At 50.7% G+C, this 24,966-nt stretch overlaps 1 long non-coding RNA gene and 1 pseudogene across 2 annotated transcripts in view; both read right to left on the reverse strand.

Annotated features, from left to right (window-relative positions):
* Positions 1–7,000, reverse strand: part of LOC149748331 (uncharacterized) — a 31,961-nt gene extending 24,961 nt beyond the window's left edge. For both annotated transcript variants that reach the window (XR_016394222.1, XR_016394221.1), the window contains exon 1: positions 6,936–7,000. This is a non-coding gene — a long non-coding RNA (uncharacterized LOC149748331). The remainder of the gene's footprint in view (positions 1–6,935) is intronic.
* Positions 7,001–9,952: 2,952 nt separating this feature from the next.
* On the reverse strand, positions 9,953–10,849 carry LOC111182602 (actin-related protein 3 pseudogene; annotated as a pseudogene).
* Positions 10,850–24,966: the final 14,117 nt, after the last annotated feature.

Consider the following 24,966-nt stretch of genomic DNA (forward strand, 5'->3'; position numbering starts at 1 on the left):
CCGGGAAAGTAAAGTCCCAGGTCAAGTCAGGTCCAAGCCCCTGGTCAGCAGGAGGCCCAGCAGCTGCACAGACCTCACCTATGGGAATGGAGGCCCTGGGACAGGCTGGACACCAGGAAACCGGGCACCAGGATGGGCGCAGGAGCCCCGGCTGCCTGTTAACCAGCTCTGGCTGCAGGGGCCTTTCTCGGCAAGGCCGCTCACAGATGCAGTGCTGGCAGGACGGATCCCCGGGTGACCGGCCCTTTCTGCCCCCTCCTGCTGTCCCACAGGTCCCTGGGCTGCCTGCCACAGCTGCTCTGGTCCAAACTCTTCCCACCTCGGTTTACCCATTTCCCCTTCTCTCCCCAGTCTCTCTCTAAGACGTCTGAAGAGAAATTATCCAGTAAATATTTGTGAACAGAGCACTGTTCTGGGTACTGGGATACAACCATGACCAAAACAGATAAAATCCTTGCCAGCCTGGAGCGTCCATGCTAGTGAGAGGTGGAAGATAAACACTGACGAAGAGGCCGTGTGGTCCGTGGGGGACGCCAGGAGTGCAGAGGAGGTAGGACGGGAGGTGAAGGGCTGGCCTCTCACTGCGAGGCCTGCACAGAGTCTCGAGGAAGGAGGCTAGGAGGTCAGGAAGCAAGCCAGACAACACCTGAGACCCGCTTCCCAGGAGGAGGACACAGCATGTGCAAAGGCCCCGGGGCCAGAACATGCCAGTTTGGCCAAGATACTGAGAAGGACATTGTGGCTGGATGGAAGGAAGAGGATGGAATGGGTGTGGACAGAGAAGGGGGTGGGCCATGCAGGGTCTGAAGGTCACTGTGGGGACTTCGGCTTTGACCCTGAGTGAGATGGCAGCCTCTGGAGGGTTCTGGGGCTGGGAGAGAACTGGGACTGGGGTTGTAACAGGATCACTCTGGTGGCTGTGCTGGGAGAGCCTGCAAGGGGCACTTCCTCACCTGAGGGCACTTCCTCACCTGGGGCACTTCCTGGTCCTAAGGCACTTGGGGCACTTCCTCACCTGGGACACTTCCTCACCTGGAGGCACTTCCTGGTCCTAAGGCACTTCCTCACCTGGAGGCACTTCCTCACCTGGGGCACTTCCTCACCTGGGGGCACTTCCTGGTCCTAAGACACTTGGGCACTTCCTCGTCTGGGGCACTTCCTCCATCAAGATCACTGCCAAGGCCCCTTAGCCTCCTAGATCTTAGAGCTGTTGCTACCAACAGTCCCTCCTCAACAGGAGGATGTGATGGGTGACACCTGAGGGCGTCAGTTTCCTGCACTTACCCTGCACGGGGAGAGGCCCACGGGGACAAGGCAGCGACTGAGGTTCCAGGGGTGAAACACCAAGCCCTGGAGCACTTGGGACCCCAGTCAGACGTGAGCGTGTGCATGCCTGTGTGAGTGCACGTGTGTGTGTGTGTGTGAGTGTGTGTGAAGAGAGCTGCCCACCTCCTGCTCCGGGATCTGCGGGTCCCCCTCCCTGTGGCTTTGCTGTGTGACCTGACACAGGCTCCAGCCGCCTCTGATGTGCGGGTACCCTCAGACACCAGCGGGGTGTCCAGACGTGAGCAAGGCAGGAACTCCACTCTTCTTGGCCAGTGGGAGGCTCCCCAGGTCACCTGTGCACTGGGGCCAGTCCCAGGCCAGACACAGAGCTTTCCTCCCAGCCTCCATCCTGCACCCCGCCAGGTGCCCATCCTGGCCCACCTATCCCCAAGCCAACCTGCACGGGGCCACCCCCAGGACTGTCCTGGCCCATAGCTGCAAGGCCCAGGAAGTGGGCGCCCACCGGGTGGCGTTGGGCAAGGACCCTGTAGCCCTGGCTGCCTTCAGCCGTCTCCTCACCGGCCCCAGGACACAGTCACTCCTGCTGACCCTACAACACGACACGTGGCCGAGCCGCCGAGGGTCCCGCCCCGACTGCCTGTGCTTCCCAAAAAGGGAAGGGACGGGGCAGCCACCTGCAGCCTCCCGCTTGCTCCCTTGGCTCCCACCCTGACTCAGCCGAGCCTCAGTCATCTCACCTGTAAACTGGGCGTTGAGAACGGGACCCGCCCACCCGGAAGTGCGCTTGAGGTTAGATGAGCGAACGTGTGTAAACCACTTAGGAGAGAGCTCGGCAGGCACCACTACTGCCGTACCAGCGTCTCTGCTGTCATTATTGTCATTAGCCGTCACTCAGGAAGAAGCCTGCAGAGACTGGGTGGAGTGTGGCGGTGGCCGTGGCATCAGGGGACACGGGATGGAGCCTTCGGAACAGCAGAGAGCCGAGGGTGTTACCTGCAGCGGGAGTGGGACCCCAGAAAGTAGCAAGGCAGGAGGACCTCTGGAAGGAGACACAGTCCAGGGTGGGAGCCCACAGGGGCCACGGTGAGGGTGCCTCCAGGGCCCCCAGCTCCTCCTCTCCCAAGCTGTGCCACTGTGAGCAGGCCCCGAACTTCTCTGAGTCCTGGTGTCCCCGAGAAGGCCTGGCCATCACAGCTCTGCCCCCCCAGCTGCCCGGGCGTCAGGGAGGCCTCTGGTCCCTCCAAGCTCAGTGCCGGCAGGATGCACAGCCTGCCCACACGAGGCCACCCCAAGCTGTGATTTGAGAGCAACTAGCGGCCCGCTGGGCCCTTCATCCCCTTCATCCTCTCTATGTTTTTTTTTTTTTTTTTGCTGTACGCGGGCCTCTCACTGTTGTGGCCTCTCCCGTTGCAGAGCACAGGCTCCGGACGCGCAGACTCAGTGGCCATGGCTCACGGGCCCAGCCGCTCCGTGGCACGTGGGATCTTCCTGGACCGGGGCACGAACCCGTGTCCCCTGCATTGGCAGGCAGACTCTCAACCACTGCGCCACCAGGGAAGCCCATCCTCTCTATCTTTAAAATCCCACCATTATAGCTTTATTCCTTTAGACCCACCTGAACAATTTGTCAGGTTGCCTAAACTTCCCTAAATGCATCCAACATTGAACCCAGCACAGCCCCCCAAGCCCCTGGCCTCCCACTTGCCCCTGGTCCCTTACCCTGCTTGGACGCACCACCACCCACCCTGTGGTCCAGCTGGAAGCTCTTTCCCCGACGCTTCCTTCCCCCAATCCATCCAGCTCAGCCAGTCTCACCCCCAACTGGACCCAGGGTGTCCCCTCTCATCAGAGACCCCCAAGAAACCTTTTCCTGTTGGCTTAGCCCACACAAAACTGGCATTTGTCCCAAGCCCAGAAAAAGCAGAGAAGACTATGTGGGTATCCCACTCACACCGTCCCGAGTTCCCAGCTGTCAGGTTACCGGGCAAGCAGAGGGTCGGGCTCCAGCCTGTACGTCCACCCTCCTGGCAACACCCAACCCCCAGAACCCTCCAGGCTGGTAATCTTGGGTGGGGCTCGCGGTGTTAGCCCTCTGCCCACCAACACACCTTCTCTCTTCTCCCTCTCAACCTCGAGACTCAGAAACCCTTTCTCAACCAAACCTCGTCCACATTAAGTGGCACCCTGCTCCTAGGAGTGCCCTGGGAAAAACACCACACTTACCACCTCGACTTCTGTTTACGTGTCTCCCTCCACGGCCCTTCTAGTCCTATGACTCAGAGGTCAGGGCCAAGGTTTCCATATCCCAGTTCGTACAGCCTAGCAGCCCTCGCTTGATATTTACTTGATGAATCAGGGGGAATATGAGCTGGAGCTCATTCATACTAGCATGTAAATGACTGATATCCGTCCTTTCCTGAGAACCACTCCTGATATGGGAGAGGAGGGGGAAAACCCTAGCGTTCTGTGTGAGCGGCGAGCAGGGAGCAGCCCCACCCAGAGAGGGACGGCGAGGCCAGCTTCATTCTGGCACCCCAAGCAGCTCAGTCAGTGCAGGGGATTATGTACACTTCCGGAGCGGCTGGGGAAGCTGGGCAGCTTGAGAAGTCAGACTGTCTAAGTACAGAAGCCCAGATGTGTCGGGGAGATTCTCACTGCTGCTTGGACCGGCCTCCCGGGACAGTGGCACCCGGTGATCCTGGCAATTCATGCAGACTAATTCACAAAGAGCAGTGAACTTACAGGACTATCTTCTTAAACCGTTCTGATTGCTGTAAGCATGAAAGTACAACTCAGAGGCTGAGCCTGTGCTGCTCTCCCCGGAAGGATGGGGACCCGCCTGGGAGGTCACAGCCTCGATCCCTCCTGTGGAGACAGGACAGGAAGAAATCAGCCTGTCCCCCTCCTCACGCTGGGCAGACCTCAAGCCCTGGGCTCCAGACGGTTTGTTTCCTTGCTGTCCAGTCCTGTCCACCTGGAGGCAGGGCCTGTGCCCAGAGCTCACCAGCCAGCGCCCCCCCCAGCCCCCGCCAACCCCGGCTCAGGCTCTGCTGCCCAAAGGCCAATCCAGGAGGCGCCCTGCTCCTTCCTCGCTTCACAGCTCTGGGCACGAGGCTCTTTCTGGTCATCTTCCCTCTGTCCTTGCAGCACCATCTTCCCTCCTGCCGGTCCCCGCTCCCCAGGCATCTGTCTCCACCTCCTCACAGACCCCACCACAGCATCCGTGTGCCCTGCCTCCCCGCCCTAAGAGGCCTTCCCCCAAATAGTCACGGTGCTCCCGGGAGCCCAGTGTTCTAGAGTCTGGGGGACTGCATGGAGACGGCGGTAAGAGCATTGTTCTTGGAAGCTGGGCTGTCCCTCTGTGAGCTGGAATTCTACAACCGCGGGATGCCAGAAGGACAGACGGATACAGATGACACGTCGTTGAACAGGACAGTCAGATGCCGTGAGGCCGTCTGCGAGGTGTGGCTGTCACTTGGCAAAATCATACTTTGTTTACCTCTATTCACGTAATAAAGTTCATCAAAATGCACTAAACTGTAGACAACTGTGCTACTTAAAATTGTTTCTAATAAACCAGAATTACGATAGATCTGAATGTTGCATAGTATTCAATTTGGTCAAAACCAGTCAAGTCCAGTGAAACTTCTGATGAGGGGGAAAGAGAAGGAGGCTATGGAAGGTGCAAAAGAGTCTAATAAAGCAGAGATGTCACAATGGTCGAAATGGGAGAAGCCACAGACACTGGAATGTATTTTTCTCAAAGCCAGGTTAGGAAAGGACTCTAACGCAGGCACACACGTGCACACACACACGGGCAGTCTCTTCACACTGCCCCTTGGTGACGGTCCCCTGACATGAAAACACTACTTGGCACATTTAACCCCTCCCCAGTTATGGGGAAATAAGTCCCTGGAAGTTAAAATTCACACAGCAGATAAATGAACCTCTGCCAATTATCTTATTCACTTAACAAGACAAGCTCTCTCTTTTACGGAAATGGCTATCTATGGATGAGCCATAATGATCTGTGTGGCTTTCTTGGAGGGATGGGGAGAATAATACAGTCCCTGGGTGATCTCAGGGAAAGCCCTGGGTCTGGGTGATGCCCTGAGGCGTTTGAAATGGGAGAGCCCTCGGGAAGACAAGAGGTGTGCTTAGGGGTAGGGCTGCTGAGATGGGAGGGGTAAAAACAGGGCCCCCCCCCAGGGCTTCCCTGGTGGCTCAGTGGTTGGGAGTCTGCCTGCCAATGCAGGGGACACGGGTTCGAGCCCTGGTCTGGGAGGATCCCACATGCCGCAGAGCAACTGGGCCCGTGAGCCACAACTACTGAGCCTGCGCGTCTGGAGCCTGTGCTCCACAACAAGAGAAGCCGCCATAGTGAGAGGCCCATGCACCGCGATGAAGAGTGGCCCCCGTTTGCCAGAACTAGAGAAAGCCCTCGCACAGAAACGAAGACGCAACACAGCAAAAATAAATTAATTAATTAATAAACTCCTACCCCCAACATCTAAAAAAAAAAAAAAAACAGCACAGCCCATCCCGTCAGGTCCCTCCCAGTGAGTCGCTGTCCTTTCAATTCCACCAGAACTGCCCTCCTACAGGGACGGCATTGTTCAGCCCGAGAGCACGGCTCTCCCACCAGTCAGTGGCACCTTCCTGAGGCCAGCGAGGCTGGTGGCCAGCTCTGGGTGTGAGACGCAGAGGCTGTGATAGGAGCCGGGGCTACTGACTGGCCACCCAGCCCGGCCAGCCCGCACCCCCGTCCCTGAGGTCAACGTCACCAGAGCTCTGCCAGGCATGGCTGAGGCCCCGAGAGCCCCACACCCTTAATAGCAGGAAGGATGTTTGCTGTGTGCTCAAGGCCCAGTGCAATTACTCCCATTGAGATGCCAGTGTTTACATGCTGCGTGGTGCTGTGACTCAGTGGGTATTCACTGCCTGGCTCACCTCCAGGGGAAGAATGTTTGTGTTTAGAAAGTGCCCGTGATTCCCCTTTTTGAAGGTGGATGAGTGGAAATCATCGGTTGTATTGGAAGCTAAGCCAGCCACGTAGGGAACCCTCGGCTTTGACTAAACGTGGTGGCCGCCCTCCTTCCAAGCCAGGACCAGACACGCTGCACTGCTCTGGCCGTGTCACCCCACCCTCTGCTCTGTGCTGTGCAATTCTGACCACTCGTGTCACACTGACCACACTCTGTCCCTCTTCTCTCAAGAGACCGTCTGCAATGAAAGGAGAAGAACTGGGCCCGGAGTCGGGGTCCTCACCCTGTGTGACCAGGCATCCCCGCCCCTCCGTCCATGTCTGTGCAGAGTCCCCAGGATGCCCAGAGGAGGCCAGCTGTATGCAGATGCGTGAGGGCCGCCAGCAAGGCTAGGTGTGGGCTGGTCCACGGCGGCCCTAGGTGCCATCAGCTGTGGGATGACTACGCACCTGACTCCCTCTCTCTCTTCCTCTCCCTCCTGGAACACGTTTGACCACGTCTGGAAAGGTTTGAATCCCATCTCTAAACCCTCCACACAGCTACATCCCCACGGCAGGTTCCCGTCCCCGTGGTTGCCGAGGGCAGTGGGCACCACACCTGGGGCCTGAGCAGTAGAGATGCAGGGCCGAGCTCCCCGCAAGACTCTGGGGAGAATTTCCTCACCTCTTGCAGCTCCTGGGGTGCCGCCAGCCCGTGCCTTCCCGGAGCTCCACCCTGGTGTCACACGGCCTTCTCCTCTCCCTACAAGGCGTCATCCTAACCTCCTGATGACATCTGCAAACACCCTATTTCCAAACAAGGTCACATTCACGGGAACCAGGGGTTAGGACATCAACATAGCTTTGGGAGGACACAGCTCAACTCACTACACCGAGGAATGACTCCGGGGGCACCTGGGTTCCCACCCTGCAGCCCCATCACGGGAAACGGCAGCTCTGGGAGAGGGACAAGTGGTCCCCTTGCTTTGCTCCAAGCAGGAGGAAGCAGCGGTGACAGCAGCTTGTCCAGGGGCTCGGTTTCCTCATTTGTCCCCCATGTGTTTTCCCCTGTAAACGACAGAGGGATGATGAGAAGCAAACGAAGTAATTCTGGAAAAGGAAGCACAAAACTCCAGGTCAGTAACTTGTGAGGGGCCGGTCGGAGGGACCCGGCAGGTGTCCTTGCAGCTGTGGCCAGATGTGGACGTGGGGAGGAGAGTGGGAGAGGCCGTGTCCCACTGCCCCCCGCCCAGGGCTCCCCACCCAAAGGTCCAACACTTCTCGGACAGGGTTCCAGCACATTCCATGGCCCGGAGGCTGGTCTCACTGAAAAGAAAATATACCCTGACTGACAACCTGAGTTTTGTGTGTACAGCTTCTTACAGGGGAAGTCATGCCATCCCTGGCCTGACAGTTCCCGAGTGGGCATGCAGCGTGGCGTCCGATGCCCGCGTGGGCCTGCAGGGGGACGTACACCTCCCAGCACAGGGCCTGGGCCTGGGGCTATTAAGGGTCCCTGAGTACCACCCGCTGGCTCGAGCAGGGCAGATGGAGGCAAAGGAAATGGGTGAGAAGAGTCTGGCCTCTTCACTGGCCACGGTTCTTCGTGTGCACATCTAGAAATGTGCTAGTTACGCAGCCAAGTCCTAAAGCGGAAGGATCCTGTTCTCAAATTAAAGTAACTCTTCCACGACTAAGGACCCTCATCAGGCCGGTCAGACACGCTGGATGGAAGGCCACGGGGGGACCTGGCGCCTCTGAAACAAACCGTCAGCAAGATGTGGGCCCTTCGGCCGGCACACCCTGCGGGCGCACCCGAGGAAAAAAGTTGGAGGCTGCTGCACAGAGGTGGGAGGTCCAGCCCAGGGCCAAATAGGGGGCCAGGGGGCCAAATAGGGGGCTGAACCTCGACCCTCTCCGTCCCCGTCGGAGCAGCGAGGGGGGCTCAGTGATGGTGAAAATGTCCCGGCTCTGAGACGTGCGTGGGTCTGTGGTCTCCACCAGAGAGGAGCGCAGGGGTCAGCCCTCAGCCCCTCGTCCAGGCGGAGGTCTCGGACCACACACGTGGAGTCTTCCTTACATGGCACCGTGAACGGGGAGGTGGCACCTGCGTGCCGGGGACTGTGGGCTATACAATCACACTGGAAGCAAGTGTTTATTCCAGTAACACCTGCCACTGGCCTGCAGTGCGGATAAGACTAGTGTGACATGCTGCAGGTAAATGCAGTCACGTGTCACCTGTCGCCCTAGACCCTGTCCACACACAGGCCCTGCCGCCCCAGGCTGCAGGCGGAGCCCATCTGCCCCCTCCCCTGGCCTCCCAGCTGGAACCCCCATGCGGGCCTGAAACCCTCTGCAGCTCCCACCAACAGCTGGCTGCTGAGGAAGGTCAGAGGGGAACATACAGGGGAAAGAGCCGGGAAGCTGGGTGCAGCCCTGGGGGGAAGAGGGGAGGAGACGGGCGGACTCAGCCTGGCATCACGGTGGGCACCCAGAGGGCCCTCTGGCTAGCCGCTCTCCTCCCCTACTCAGCCAGCTCTGATTGCTTACTTTTTTAAAAAAGAAGTGCTTTAATATTTTAACTAGCTAAATGTCTTTAAAAGATACATTTGTTGATAGTGGTACATCCACGTAACATAATACCAGGGAATAACCAAAACCTGTCATTTTACATGAAATCTGAAGGGGAGGATTGCAGGACCATGTACATTGTAGATTTTGTTACTTATGCTAAATACTATTTTATTGATATATAAATATACAATTAAATGTTATATATATATATATACATATACATACATGTGTATGTACATGCACGTGTGGTAAGTTTCCACTTTTATGCCCCGTACTTTTTTTTTTTTTTTGAAGAAAATAGATTTACTAGTTAACTTATAAAGAGATTAAAGAGTTGAAACCAAGTATTAAAAAGAAATTTGTGCCTTTATTAGAATGGTGTTAGGCTTTCCATATACCAAGTTGGGTAATGAAATTATTCATTTTTTAATAAGAAATGATGCTACAGAACTGCAATACTGGTCAAACAGTCTTGTCTTTACTTTTCCTTTAAAGCGAGAAACAGAATGCGAGTGATCAGAAAGCACTAGCAGCCATCAGTTAATCCAAGATACTAGCTTCTTAGTTCCCAAGGCACTTGCAGAGAAAACCATTGTGGGGCACAGGGTATGGGAGCACTTCCAATAACTGGAGTCCCATGAGTGTGTGTGCATGCCAAATCTCATAGGCTACTTTTTGTATTTATCCTTTACTGGTCACTTTTCTCCCCACAAATACTAGTTTTTCTTTGACTTTTTTTCCTCATAGTATAAAAAGTATGAAATATAAACAGGCTCTTGCATTGCACACTTCAGAGTGTACAATTCAAGCATTACAGAGCTATCGGCATACCGATAAATCCCATCAAATCTTGGCTAATTCAATAACATACAAAATACCAGGGCACAGAAAGAACTAAAACCCACTTCTTTTTGATACACATAAGATTCAAATATTCAATCTAAAGAAAAACACTTAATCATTTTGGCTCTCCTCTACATTCGCATGTCGATATGCTTATTAAAATATTCCTGTCTAATTATGTTTCGTCTTATTATTTCAAGTTAGGTTTACAACCTCAAAACCAGCCATCCAGACAAAACAGGGAATCAGAAAGATGATTTCTTCCCCACCTCCCTAACCCCAATAACTATGAAGCCAATTCTACGACATGGCTCCAAACACTGGATTGTGATGACAAATGCTAGGTCTAATTTCTTCCTAATCCTTTTTGGTGTGGCATACTTGGTAGAACTCAGGTGTGGAAGCCAGCATGGATCCTCCAAACCAAACTGCATATCGCTGCATGTGGTGTGTAATGACTTGTACGTCAATAGGTTTTGGCTTCAATCTACCACCACTCAATTCCTCGCTTAATTTCAGCCTGGCATCTACAGTTCTTTTCAAATCTCTTTGCAAGCGACGTCTGAAGTCCCTGAACACCGCTGAACCTCCAGAGAGGACAATATTCTTGTAGAGAGGACGTCTGACATCAATAGGATAATTCTGAATTACTTCATCTACAGCTTCTGAGATAGGCTGAGTAAAGTCTGGATTAGCAAACTCTGGATGAAAAGAAATTTCAGGTCCCAAGAATCTCTCATATCCAACATCAATGGAAAATTCTCTCTTGGAGATAGCATTGATTCCAGTATACTTTTTAATCCACTTTGATCCATCTGTATCATACTTAAATTCTCTTACTAAATCTGGGCAGACATAACTATAGCGCTTCTTTACTGCCTTAGCAGTTTCCAAGGATTGCTCTGAAGGAATTCCTACTTCTCGATCTCTCAGCAATGGCTGAATAAAATAGGCTAGATCTCGTCCTGCGATTGGAATGTGCTTAATATAGCTGCCAATCACATACCCTTCAGCCACAGGGATGACATGAGTGACACCGTCTCCACTGTCTATTACCGTACCGGTCAACGTCCGTTCTCCTACTTGTCTGGAGGTCCCGGATGCAGCTATGGCAAGAACAGCCTATACAGCAATGTACTAGCCTGGAACACCGAAGGACTCAAACATTATTTCACAGTATCCTCCCTGTTTTCTGGAGCACTCAGTGGAGGTTCAGTCAAAAGAAGATAATGGCCTTCAGGCTCCGCCCTTAAATATTTCAAGATCACTTGCTCCGTAAACCTTTCCATCAAGTCCCAATCTTCACCGATACCATGGAGGATTGGCCGCTTTGTTGCATATGTAGGTTGTTCTATTGCCTCATCACCAATGAAGAAGTCTAGGTCATCAACACCTTTCATCACCCTCCTCTGAGCTCGATCACCCACTTCTGCTGACTCCTTAATAGCGATACAGGAAGGGATGATAACCTGTGGTTCCCTATTTCCGGCATATCCTAGTTTTGTACACCCCGTGCCACGGTCCACCCCACGGGCCGCCAGCCGTCCGGCCATCTTCCTCCTTGCCTGCGGCTGCCACCGTCTGCTCCGTGCCAGTTGGGGCCAGGGATGGGTGGCGAGAGGTAGAGGCTACCTGACCAGCCTCGGCCGGGCTGCCCTCTCCGTCGGGGCGGGGAGCCGGGAAGACAAAGCAGTAGTGAGAGAGCAGCAGCCTCCGTCAGCGGCTACCACGTCCTCAAGCCTGGCAGGCAGTCCCTGTGCTGCCCCCCGCGGCCTCCTCCCCCCTCTCTCCCCCCTCCTCACTCCTGTCCCCGCCCTACAACTTCTTCCCCTCCCGCCGCCTTTCCCCGGGAAGCCAAGGTGGCCTTCAATGGCGACGACCCGGCCAGGCCAGCTATCCCCTGTACTTCTGCAGGGGCCTTGGTTCTTTACTATGAGAATGTACTTCTTTGGTATCTTGTCATCAATAAAACGAATTTTGTGCCTCCCCAAATTACATCGATATTATTTCTTATACATTATCTGAAAAAGAAAACCCCATGAGTGGCTGGTATAAGAGGAGCCTGAAAAGCTCACAGACTTGGAGTGGAAATTGGGAAGACCTGTGTGTAGAAAACGTCCGTGGCTTTCCCCCCAGCAATCCTATCCCTCAACTGATATCCTAGAAAAATTATCAATGTGCACAAAAGTTGTTGGCAAAAATGTTCTTACCAGCACTGTCTGGGAATCTACATTTTCCTTTAGAGAAGGATGGACCCACAAAGGTTGGTGTCCTCGCCCCAGGGATCCCACTCCAGCAGGAACCAAAAGAGGAAGAACTAGAACTTCCTGACCCAAAATGCGCACCTATTAAAACCACAGTGCTGAGGGGAGAAAGCAGGGAGAAGAGATCTGGGCAGGAACAGAATGATACCGCTTACATAGAAGTTTTTTAAAAACACGCAAAACACTACTGCCCATTATTTATAAATACGTTTGTACATAGTAAAATTATAAAGGCAGCCATAGGAATGACAAACCCAAATTCAGAATTTGTTCTCTGCTCAGAAAGGGATACCTTGGTACTTCCATTGTATCTGCAAAATTCACCTTCTTTGGCTGGGAAGGATGCCCTTTCTATTTTAGTTGTATTGTCATGTCTGAAGTACTCTCTTCTTTTAAAAGTCCTTTCAAGACACAGGACTTATTTCAGTGATCACTTTGCAACATATATAAATGTCGAATCATTACGCTGAACTTAATGTAATGCTGCATGTATGTCAGTTATACTTCAATTTTTTTAAAAAAGGAACACCATTGACGAATTCATCCGGGGAGGGCCCGGGGCTAGCGTGCGCTGGGATGGAGTTGATACAGATGATGAAAGGTTTGGGTACAGACAGAGGTGATGGTCCCACAATACTGTGGCGTGTTCAATGCTGCTGAGCTGTGCACTGCAAATGGTGTAGGTGACAAACACTGCGTGTGGACATTTTTCCATCATAAACAAAGGAGAAGCAGCTGTGCACTTAGGGATGCAAAGTCAGACGCACTCCCCGGTCTTAAGATTCAAAAAACAAAGTCCTAAAGGCCCCACACTCTTCTGGAAGCTGAGACGGAGCATGGAAGCCTCTGCCTGCAGTGACAACCGGTAGACACAGGACCTCGAAGGCGTCCGCCCTGCCCAGCCCTGCGGCGTCGGCTCTCTGAGGACACACATCTGGTCGCATCCAGAAACACACTGCCCATCACCAGCCCTGGGAAGGACTCCAGGCAGTGGTGAGCCCTCCCCATGTGGTCCTGGGTGGAGGTGACACTGGCCGGCTGCGCCATCAATGTCACTGGCGTGTGCCTCCCTCCCCACCCGGAAAGAGAAGCCTCTGGAACAGTCAGGCCACAAAGGGAGAAAGAGGCGGCTGGTGTGTGAGGTGGAGGGGCTCCTCCCTGAGCTGGAACCAGGAGCCAGGCTGGAAATCAGACGGGCGGAGGGATAAATAGGCAGGTCGCATGGGGAGCTCCCGCACAGTGGCCTGAGAGCTGCCACCTAAGGGGCTGCCCCATCAGACCGTCCTCTTGGAGCCCAGACGCTGGCACATCCCCATCAGGGCCCAGCTGCACACATCTCCAGCTGCCCGCTACCAAGCCCTACCTTTAAGTAACCATGGGAATATTAATGCACTAACCCTCAAGAGAACTCAGCAAGGTAGGTGTTAACACTTCCCCACTTTACAGATGAGGAAACCAAGGTCCCCCTCTAGTCTGTGGGGCTCGGGGATGTGAACCCTGACAGCTGCGTTGCAGAACCCACATGTTTGACCACAGCCAATGCTGGCTGTCCATAAAAATGTATGGAAATGTATGGAGCAAATCGTGGGCCGAGGCACCATTTCTCCCAAGTTCCCCATTTCTACAAAGATCAGCCTGAGAGAGGGACACACATTAATTCTCTTCTCCCGTCACTTCCATTCTAACATGTATGTAATTCATGGGCAGTTAGCGTGCAGCCTCCCAGCAAGGCCACAGGAGAAGCCCTTAGATGCTGGAGGAGGGAGGGGGAGGGAGGGTTCAAAGGCAAGGAGGATCACCCGGCGCCCGGGAACCATCCATGCGCTCAGGAGACGGAGGGTGTTCGTGGGAGGACGATGAAGGGCCTGATGGTCGCAGAGGGTGGGAGGGAAGAGGCAGCAGGTGACAGGGATCCCGCGACAATGGAAAGGACCGCAGCCCTGCCCCGAAGGAGGCACTTGGTGGATACTTGTTGAACAAAGGACTGTGTTTGGAAGCTTATATCCAAGATCTGAGCACTCTCGGCATGAGAAGTGCACTAAACTAGCAACCAGAAAACTCAGCCCCTCGTGCCGGTGGGACAGTAACCAGTCCGGTCTCCGGGCCTCTCCACATCCGGGGTGCGGTGGAGTGTGGGGCTCATGAGGGCCCCTCTGACCCTGATGCTCGGCCTTCCTGTGAGTCACTCCAGCCCCAGTGGTTCGTCAGCGGGGCTCCCGGGGAAGCCAGAGAACAATCAGAGGCGAAGGGAGAGACCAGGGCCTGCAGGGTCCACGCCTGGAGGAGAAGGCCCTGTGACACCCAGCAAAGGGTGACTGAGGCAGTGTTTTTCCAGTGTGGCAGCCGGAAACGTCCCCGGCCACGCAGCACCTGTATCGAACGGCGTTTGCACGGTGTGGCAGGGTTCAGGTCTTGCCCCTTGTCATGAAAACAAGGAAAATTCCAGGTCAAGTCCAGTCCTGCCTGCAGAGAAGAATCAGGGCTCTCTGGTTCATTTGGTTTGAGTCACCACCGGCATCCTCCAAGAGGTCATGATTCATGGCCACGTTATTTAGGGAAAGAGTCGCAAAGCCATCAAAACGCGCCTTCCTCTGGTCCGCCTCCAGCCCCTGCCTGGCCGTCGCTGGAGCCTTTGTTTCACGGTAATGACACAGCCAAACCTCGGTTATTTGGACGGGACAAATGGGGGTCTCCTATAGCCAGAATACTGCCGCATTCGATTTGTAGGGCTAAGAGGTAACTCATCACCAGTTCCAGGTGCCTGGGGCTCCTCACAGAGTGGGTTCCAGCTCTGAGCCCCGGCAGGACCACAAAATGGTTTTCTCTGTGTCCCCTGCAAGGCCCGGTCAGACCCTCAGGGCCCCTGAGTCAGGACGGACAGGCTCGGCAGCGAACGCCCCGTCCTTAACCCTGAGCAAACCCACCCACCCTCCTCCACCCCTATGACAAAGGCTTTATTATTATTGTCTTTCCTTATAACCAGGAGAGTTCAAGCTCGTCCTGATTCTTCCGAAGTCAGACTGCCACCAGCTTCCAAAAGAAATGACATTTGAATGAATGTATTTGGGGGAAAACCCAAGAGAAAGAATCCTGAAGGACCGCTTTTGTCTGCTTAAGGGACCGGATGAATAGAAAATCTTCTAACTATGTGGCTATCAGACCAAATAAAAGTGAAATAGTCACCGTAAGGGAGCTTCCATTTTATTCTGAGAAGCTTTTTTTTTTTTTGAACCCATCATTTTATACCCAAATGGGACAGAACCTGGTTCCATTCATTAAATACTAGGACAACTTGTACTTTTACAGCTAAATATTAGCACCTAGAAGCTGACACACTGAGGTGGTGTCATTTTATATCAAAAGTTCAGTTCCTTCTTAGAAATAAAGAAAAAAATGAATAGACTTAACATACAAATATAAAATGTCTATCAAATAAACATCTAAAGATTAAATGTCTTGAGAAAACGCTTGCAACACAGGTAATAAAGGAAGGTGAATACTCACTAAAAGAAAATCGATGGAAATAACAACTAAGATGATAGAAAATTAGGACAGGAAAGAGAATTGACCAAAAAAAAAGGAAAAAAGAAATACAAGTGGCTAATAAAAGTTAATTTTCTTAGTTTAAAAGAAATGCCATTAAGACAGAAAGGCAGTGTTTGCCTGACGGACCCAAGGCCGGTGCCCATAGCACTATGGGTGCCCAGGAACAAAGTTCCCGTAAACTTTCTGCAAAATAATTTGATGGCATTCGCCAAAGACCTTTGAAAACATTTATGTACTTTGGTCCAACAGTTCCACTTCTAGAAATCTATCCCAAGGGTTCAACTAAAAAAATGCTAATAAAAACATAATATTCTGTTGACAAAGATGGGTATCAAAAACTTGTTTGTAAATAGAGAAAAATTTAAACCAGAGAAGCAAATCCAAGACATAGACTATTATTCAGCCATTACAAAATCCTGTTGACAAGGCTCTCTTAATGACCTATATGGGCAAAGAATCTAAAAAAGAGTGGATGTATGTATATGTATCGCTGATTCACTTTGCTGAACACCTAAAACTAACACAACATTGTAACTCAACTATACTCCAATCAAAATTTTTAAAAAAAGAATCTCTAAGAGTATAGGGAATTCGGTGGATAACACCTGAAGTAAAAAAAAGGAAGAATACTATGTTTTAATAGGCTATACACGTAGCCACTTTAAAATATATCTGAGCGGAAAACCGGAAAGAAACATGGGTGATCAGAGTGGTTGTTACTGTGTCTTTGAGTTTTTTCCTTTGTCTCATTTTAAAAATTTCATTACGTTTTCAAAATATTCTATAATCCACACACAGTATTTTTACAATAATTAACATTCTTTTTGGAAGCTCTGCTATTAGGCATTAACCCTCAGTCTCCTAGGCGCTGGTGTTGGGTAGCACCCCGAGAGGAGTGGGTGGTCCTCCAGACTTGGCATCAGGGACACCCCAGAGACACAGGAAGACCCCCAGTCCAGCTCTGCCCTCCATGCCCGGCTGCACCTGCCCACCCCTGGCCCTCTCGCCCTCTGGAAGCACGGGAGGCACTAATCCATTTGCACCTCTCCCTCTACCGGACTCTGTGTGGGTGCAGGTGTGACCTGTGGCTGAGCATCCAGCCCCTCGCGTGGTCCCTGGAATGTAGCAAACACTCAGTGGGCAGGTGCTGAATGGAGGCACCGCATGTCGCAGACATGAGATGATTTCCCGTTGACTGAACGTAAGCGAGACCGTGAGGACAAGAAGGGAGCTGGCAGGGGACTGTGGCTCTCAGGGCTCGCTGCCACACGCCCAGCGACTGGACAGCACTTCCAGCAGCAACCTCGTGGGTAGGGGGGACACCTTCCTCTTTAGCCCACACGCCGGCTTCTGGGGCGGTGGCCTGCCCCTCATCCCACCACAGGATCTGCTTCATTCCAGCAAGGAAGTGAGAAACAGAGTAAACTCCCAAAGTGTCTGGGTCCCCACCTCCCTGGGGCGATGAAACCTCTGGCGTCCCATCCTGCCCGGCCCTCAGGCTGCTCCACAGGCTGGTTTAGAAAGATGCTCTTAGGGCAGGAGCGAGGTCCTGGGACCCCGGCAGCTGGGAGCTCCAGTGCCCAGACCCAGACACCCACTACTGCCTTACATGACAAGCTCTTCACAGAGGGCCCATTCCCCTCACCATGAAAAGAAATTTAGACACACAGTCTGATAATAATATTTTGAATCGAGTCTATTCTAGTAAAACCAATAATATTTTGAATCGAGTCTATTCTAGTAAAACCAAGACCATGATTATTAAATTTGTATCCCCCATAAAATTTAGAAAGCAAGAAATAAAAAAGCAAGTTCATTTCCTTGGTTGTTAGATCGAGGAAAGGTACAAGCAACAGGCAGGTTTTTTTCTGTAAATAGTTAAATTCACAAAAATCTTGTCACTCTCCACAGAAATAAGGTAAGACTAGATTATTTTCACCTTGTTGCCATCCCAGAAGGTGCATTTTTCTCAGCAGCGTCAAGTACGACCCTGTACACTGCAGTCTGGTGTTTTGGTGGCTAAGGGGCAGCCAAGTGAAGGTTTTTGTTTAAGAGGAAGTAACTCGGATAATGTCTTAAATCAGAGTATGTAGCTCCACTGATTTTTTTCACTGTCATAAAATGGACTTGCATTGTTGTCACATAATAAACAAGGGTTCAGGGGCCTGACACTAAGCTCACTTTTACATCACCATCTAATTCCTTATCCTGGGTGATAGTCAAACAATGCCCGGTCCCCAACCCCGCTGGATCCCACACACCCTTTGTTTAAATACCATCCGGGTCCAAAGCCAAAAGTCAGGAAATGCCAAGTCGGGCGGATTCTGGGTAAGTCCGAGCCTCTAAAAGGAGGATCAGAGACAGCACAGTGCAGAGTGGAAGCGACACCCACTCTACCTGCGAGTTTCCTGAACTTCCTGGTTTGAGTGAGTTCCCAAAAATATCACTGGCACGTACTGCTAAGCGCTGAGAAAAGCCGGCTCGTGAAAGATGAGGGAACGTCCATATTTTCTCCCTTTGATACTTCCTGAATACTTCTTAGGATTCTTAGGAAAATCGTTTTGCAGATGCTCTGAGGAACGTGATCTGATTACTTCCGTGCTTTAAGAACAATTTCCGGGTGACTTTATGTAAATAAAAGCAGGTAATGCTGCTCTGGTAAAGGAAGAATAACACCAACGAGCAGGTGTGATCTTACTCATCCCACTTGACTAGCTGCTCCTATGAGAAGGCAAGAAAAAAAAAACAAAAAAACCACGAGATACTCTCCTGCCCTCCGGAATTTGCCAGTAACTAGAACCCAGAATGTTTTTAGGAAAAAGCTAGTCCTATGATACCTGCATAGCCACGGAACACCTACTGTGTGCCCTGAATTGTGCCAGGTGCTGGGTGCCACAATGAACTCCCACGGCCCCTGCCCTCCCAGGGCCCACCCACAGGAAGGAGAAAGAGAGGGCTGTAGGCACAGCTCAGCCCCATGGGCACAGCCTGCAGGGAGCGGGGGAGGGCCCCATCTTACGCTTCCGCAAGGTCGTAAAAGTACAAGCAATTTCATAACAAAACAGCGATATTACTGCCCTCCAAAATGTCAGCTCTATGACGGAAGGGATGTTCATTTTCTACCACTGCATCTCAGAATTTAGGGGGGCATCTGGCATACAGCTGGCTCTTAGCAAATATATGTTGAGTACATAAATACGGTGTCTTGCAAATTATCAGGCTACCTAGGGAATATTTTGAACTATGGGTTTATGCTTATAAAAGGAAAATACCTAAAACATTTCTGGGCTCAAAATAAAAGGGAGGTGGGGAGACAGCCAAAACGGATCACTGTATCCTGAGTGTATCATAACCATTCCGGCATTTCAGTTAGGATGAAGACGCTACACGTACACTGATTCTAGCCTCACAGTGGAAGATTTCTGTGACCCTTTTTCCATTTTTCCTTATGGAAGAACCCATGCTAGTAACAGATTTAACCATTTAGGTATATTAATTCTGTGTTAACCCATAAAAGAAATTGCTCCAGGTGCCCTGCCCATCACCATTTAATATATCAACAGGTCCATTTCAGTGGCCTGAGGTAATGGCCTTTATGAACACTGGCAGAGTCGTGACCACTTAACCAGTGTCATTAAGCAATACCTGGCTCTTCTTATTAAGGAGATTGGTGGACATTTATTTTTTCCAATGCAACTGACAAAGAAAATATAATATGCATCTTACAGAGTATTTCTATGAAAAAAACCACCTCTTCCTGTCATTTTTCGTTGCTGCGTTATATTTGTCTTCTGGAAAGAGAATGAAATATTCCTTTACATGGATTTGAGACTTAGTGATTCAGTCCCCAGAACCGGGTGCTACCATCGAATGACAGAACTCCTCTAGAAATCGCAGCTGGGGCTGATCTTAGCCAAGCTTCTCCTTTGTGGATGAGAAAAGCAAGACCCCAATAATGGAAGGGGCTTGCCCCGTCTACCCAAAGCCCAGAGATGAGCCCAGCTGGTTGGCTGTCTCCATCAGAACCTTGCAAGGCAACTCCACCTGGAACGTGAAGAAGGATCGGACCCAAGCTCTGCCAGGTCAAAGGAGCCCAGTCGAGGACTTTTCCTGAAGCTGGAGTGTCCAGATCAAGAGCTATGCACGTATAATTTTAAACAAATTCAAATTTACACATATTTTTAAATCAAAATCTTAAACCCCGTTGGGCTTTGCTTCAGGCAGGGAGGCTGAGAAAGCCCCACTGGCTTCACCCCCCTTCCTGACACAGTCTGCTGAGAGGTGGGTCTTGCCCATCACAGGTTGCGTAACGTCAGCACGCTCGTGAGCCTGTCTTCTTGTGACTCGGGGGCTGTGGGATGACCCTGAGCACGACTTGGTGTGTGGGACAGGCCTCCGCTGAGGTTCCTGAGTGAGCCTCTGGGCCTGTTCCCAGCCGTCCGCCCGTGGGCTTGTCAAGGGAGGTTTCTGCTGACACTGAGACCTTACTCCTCCTGCGAGATCAGCTGGCCCAGTAATTACTACGTTTCAAGGTGCTTAGACTTTACTACTGTCAGCTCATTATGCTGCCAACAACCCCATGGGGCAGGTTCTATTGTCACCACATTAGTGGATGTTACCGGGCAGAGCCAGGCCGCAGAGCCAGGCCCCAAAGCCTGCCGAGGATCAAAGGACCTCAACATCCCATCACCCTGATCACCTGGGGCCCGTGCCCCATGACGGGAGAGCGGGAATGGCCTCTCCCCAGGACGCTGTCCTCAGAGCCCAGGGGATGCACCGAGCGTCCTTTCGGATGTGTCATCCACAAAGTAAAGCTACCTGTTCTTGAAGGTTCTTACAAATGTACAACCACTTTGGAGGGATATATGTATTGCCTCCCATAAAGTAAGTCTTTTTATTTATCCTAAGTCCCCTTCCTCTCAAATGTCTTCTCTTCTGAGAACTCCAAGATTTGGGTAAACACACTCACATCCTCACCTCCTACATTCTTCAGGTATCAGAGGTTTTAGCCTTGATCACCTGCTGTCTCCGACCAGCCCTCCTCCACTGCAGCCCTTCCCGCAGTGACGGGGCCAGGCTGAGGCTTTCTGCGTGACGAGCCACGCCGGTCCTTCGTGGTTTGTGTTCCAGTGTCGTTTCACAAATCCCTCTCTACCAGGTACCATAACGGGGATACAGGCGGTTTTTTTTTCAAATTTTGTGGTTTTGCTTTTCACAATGAGACCTTAAATGCCCTGGAAGTTTTTATATTCAAAGCGGGGTAGGTGTCTAATTTTATTTTTATATGGGAAGCAAACTGTCCCTGCTCAATTTGTTGGCTATTCCAGCTTCTTCTCCATTCCCTTAGTAATATTTAATGGTTACTATTTCATGTAAGCATTTATTCTTTAAATAGATGTTATTGGGTGCCTCTTGTGTGCCAGGCACTGTTCTAAATATTGGCCATACGGCAGTGAATGAGACAGACAGACAGACGGCAGCCTTGTTCCCACAGAACGCAGACTATAAGGGACCTGGAGCATTTTCCAGGCAGAGAGAGGAGCAAGTACAAAGCCGAGACGCAAAAGCAGCTCACCGTTTGTAGTTGAGACAAACTCAAGAAGACAGTGTGTCTCGGCAAAGTCAATAAGGTGGGAAGATGGTAGATGGCAAGGTGACAAAGGCAGGGCCTCTAGACAAAGGTTAAAAAGTTGGGATTTTGGGCTTCCCTGGTGGCGCAGTGGTTGAGAGTCCGCCTGCCGATGCAGGGGACGCGGGTTCGTGCCCCGGTCCGGGAGGATCCCACATGCCGCAGAGCGGCTGGGCCCGTGAGCCATGGCCACTGAGCCTGTACGTCCGGAGCCTGTGCTCTGCAATGGGAGAGGCCGCAACAGTGAGAGGCCCGCGTACCGCAAAAAAAAAGAAAAAAAAAAAAGTTGGGATTTTTCATAAGTGAAGGAAAACCACCAAGGGTGGAAGCAGGGGTGCCAATAAGGAAGCTGTTAGCACAGTTGAGGTAACAGATGATGGTGTGACTTACACGCATGTAGCGTAGCGGGAGGAGTGGCTGGATTCTAGACCCATTTGGAAGGTCAAGGTGACAAATTTGTGTGTATATGGGAGGAAAGAAGCGTTTTTTATTGGAGCAACTATGTAAATGGTGATGGTATTTTACTGAAATGGGAATCCTGCAGGGGAAGCACATCTGAAGGCAGGAGGAGAGAATGAGGACAAGAGTTCTGTTTCTAAGATATTAAATTTGAAGTTCTTCCTGGACATGTCTGGTGGGCAGTTGGGTATATGTGCCAGGAGCTCAGGAAGGAAGTTAGGTCTGTTCACATAAATGTGGTGTCATTAGCATTTGGGTGGTTATTAAAGTTGTAGGATTTGATGAGGTCTCCAAGCTCATGAGTGTAGTTAAAGAAGAGGAGAAAGCATGAGGAAGAGCATTGGCCTCATGAATAGACTACAGTGGGCAAGTTGTTGATACATTTCCAGTCTTAATTCCATTTTGTCTATCTAGTGTTTATCCATGTGCCAAAAAACCACATTGTTTTAATTACTATAATTTTATCACTACACTTGATTTCTTAGGGTTTGCCCACCTGTGAATTTTGTATGCTGATAAGAAAATCTAATCAAAAGAGAGAATTTGATAATGAAGGAGAAAAGGACATCACTGTGGGAATAAAATCCATGGGTAGACGAGAAGGGAAGTGAGCTATTGCCTTTGCTGTGTAAGGATTGACTTTAGATAGAGGAGGTGTTTATCCTTTCTAACAGACGAAAAGGAAGGATATTTGAATACAGATTTCTGTTATACTCCATTTATCTATTTTGATAAAAGTTACCTTAATTTACAAATTAATACTAAAGAAATTAACACTAGTACATTGTGTCTGCTTATCCATGAACAAAGTATACCTCTAATTTCTTTTTTTTATCTTGTTGCATTGGCTAGGAGAGCCAATGCCTTTTACTAAATATTACTAAGGATATTTTATGGGAATATACTCAGTAATTACGTTTGCTATAGCTTTCAGGTTGAGGAAGTTCCTTCTATTCTTGGTTTGCTAAAAATTTTCTATTATGAGTTATTATTGAGTTGTAATAAATGCTTTTCTTCATTTAGTGATATGGTCATATTTTCCCCCTTACTCTGTAATGATGTCACATGAATAGACTTTCTGATGCTGAACCATGCTTATCTTCCAAAAATAAATTCTACTTTGTATTGCAGTGTTATTATTTTATATAAACTTTTAGCCTTATTTTATTAATATTTTATACCGGATTTTTGCATCTATGTTCATGAGGGAGGTTGAAATTTTGGTTTGCAGATTCATTCAACCTACACGCAGGCTCTCAGCCCTGCTTTAATTTTTAGGACTCCCATAAATCCTAGTTTGCAGCTCGGAGAAGAAAGGCCTGGGAAGAAGAGATGAAACTGTTAAGTGACAACAGACTGTTGTGGAAAACTGCCCAGTGGTTGTGCCTCTGTATTGACTCTACATGCCACACCCCTGCTCACCAGAGTTGTCCTTCGTGCCTATTTGTCCCCAGAGCTCTGGCCCTTGGTGCTGGCATGGACCTCCTGCCATTGAATTCTCAGCCCTGGCTCCTGGGGAACAGTGCTGTCCTGCTGTGACACAACATTTTATGTCACGAAAACTTTGCTTCTGAGAAGCTTTTCACATCCTCTAAGACTTTCTAGAGGAGACGAGCTCTACATGATTCTTTTCAAGGTATTTTTGCTCCAGGCTGGTTTTAATCAATATTTTTCCAAGTTTTATAACCATTTATCTAGGAAACTAGAAATAACCACAATAGATTTCCCACCCACTTCCCCTACCCTTGAACTTCTTTCCTTGGGGTTATCCTGCCTTTCAGCTACTGATTTGTTACCTCTCAGTTTTGGCTTAATCTCTGATAACTAGGTGATAAGCATTCAAAGCCAGCCCCCCATTGTCCCTGGCCTTAAAATATCCCTGCTTTATGCCTTCTTAGGATTCACTCTAAATAAAATTTCAAAAATGAAGGCAAATGGAAATCCAGCAGTACAATCTGACTCCGTGTGGGAGCAAACACAGCCTACACCAGATTCGTCCACTTAGAGTATTTTCTTGATGGCTCAAAAACTCAGGCCTCAGAAGACTGTGCAATTAGCTGCATATGGACCCATTTTCAGATCTTTTTCTGCTCCTGCACCTGGGCCAGCAGCTTTTTCAGCCAATCAGCTCATCATCTAATGACGTGTTCCTCACACAGCAGCCTGGGGGGATGGCGGGGGATGGAATGAACATCTATTATACACCAGGAACTACACTCAGAACATAACAGTTATGGTCCTTTTGTTAACCTCATTGAATAAATAAGGAAGAAGAGTCTTTGAGGAGTAGTCATCCAGCTAGTAACTGGTGGACCTGGGATTTGAACCTGGCTCTGTCGGACATAAAGGCTGGGCTCTCTCAGTAGAGTGTATGTCATGGTCTTTGCCCTGAGTGAGGATGTCCACCTTGCTGAGCAACAAGCCAACATTTAAAAGGGCAACAAAGCAATGCCCTGCAGCGGACCGGCTGGGAGGTCCACACTCAAAGGCTACTTCCCATCTGTGCACCTTCGGCAAATCTCCCATCTTCTCCAGGCTTCAGTCTCCCAGAATCTAGTTCTGCTGCTCCAGAAGGAGCGGCCAGGACCAAAGGGTAAAAATTACAGGATGCTGCATTGTGTCTTTCAGAGTGGAAGTAGCCAGCAGCCCACTGGGCAGCCAGGAGGTGGTGATGCCCAAGCAGACCTGGAACGACCACAAGTGGCAGAGGGGCAAGGTAAGCTTCCCAAAGCCAGGGCCACAGCACCCGGCTGCCATGAGAGGGTGGAGAGCTGACATTTGCAACTCACTGTGGGCGATGTTTCAGGACCTTGGCCAGGCAGGGAGACTTTGGAGCCAGGGGGCTTTGAGCGCTTCACTGACCTGGCCCCACAGAGCCCCATCTGTGAGATTGTCCCCCCGGGGCTATGGGTCCCTCGCCCCAAGCCCAGCTGCCTCGTCCCTCCTGTAACCCCCTTTTCCCCCTCTGTGCTTTAGTCTCAGAGTGGGTGTCTGGCAGCCTCTCATCTATTATTTGTCCTAGTCCTTCAGCCCTCATACTACACCTCTAGACATAAATATTACCCTATCTTACTGATGAGAAAATAGAGGACCAGAGCCTTAAATGGCTGAGCGGCAGCCTAACAGTCAAGGGCAGGAACGCCAGGAATGAATCCCAGCTCCACAGCTCCCAGGTGGGGAGCCTGGGAAAGTTAGATAACCTCTGAGCCCTTCATCCTCACCTATAACATGAGAATAATGATAACGGTACCTTACTTCCCAGGTTGCTGTGAGGATTCAATGAGTGAATGCATGTTAAGTGTTTAGGACAGTGGCTGGCACAGGTGACGCTGCACAAGTGATAATGCTGATTTTAACAGTGATGATGGTGACAGTATACAAGTGGTGATGCTGGCGATGAT

This window comes from Delphinapterus leucas, chromosome 9, assembly GCF_059928025.1.
Source record: "Delphinapterus leucas isolate spDelLeu-1000000601 "Yukka" chromosome 9, BTC_Dleu_Yukka2, whole genome shotgun sequence".
NCBI classification, from domain to species: Eukaryota; Metazoa; Chordata; class Mammalia; order Artiodactyla; family Monodontidae; genus Delphinapterus; species Delphinapterus leucas.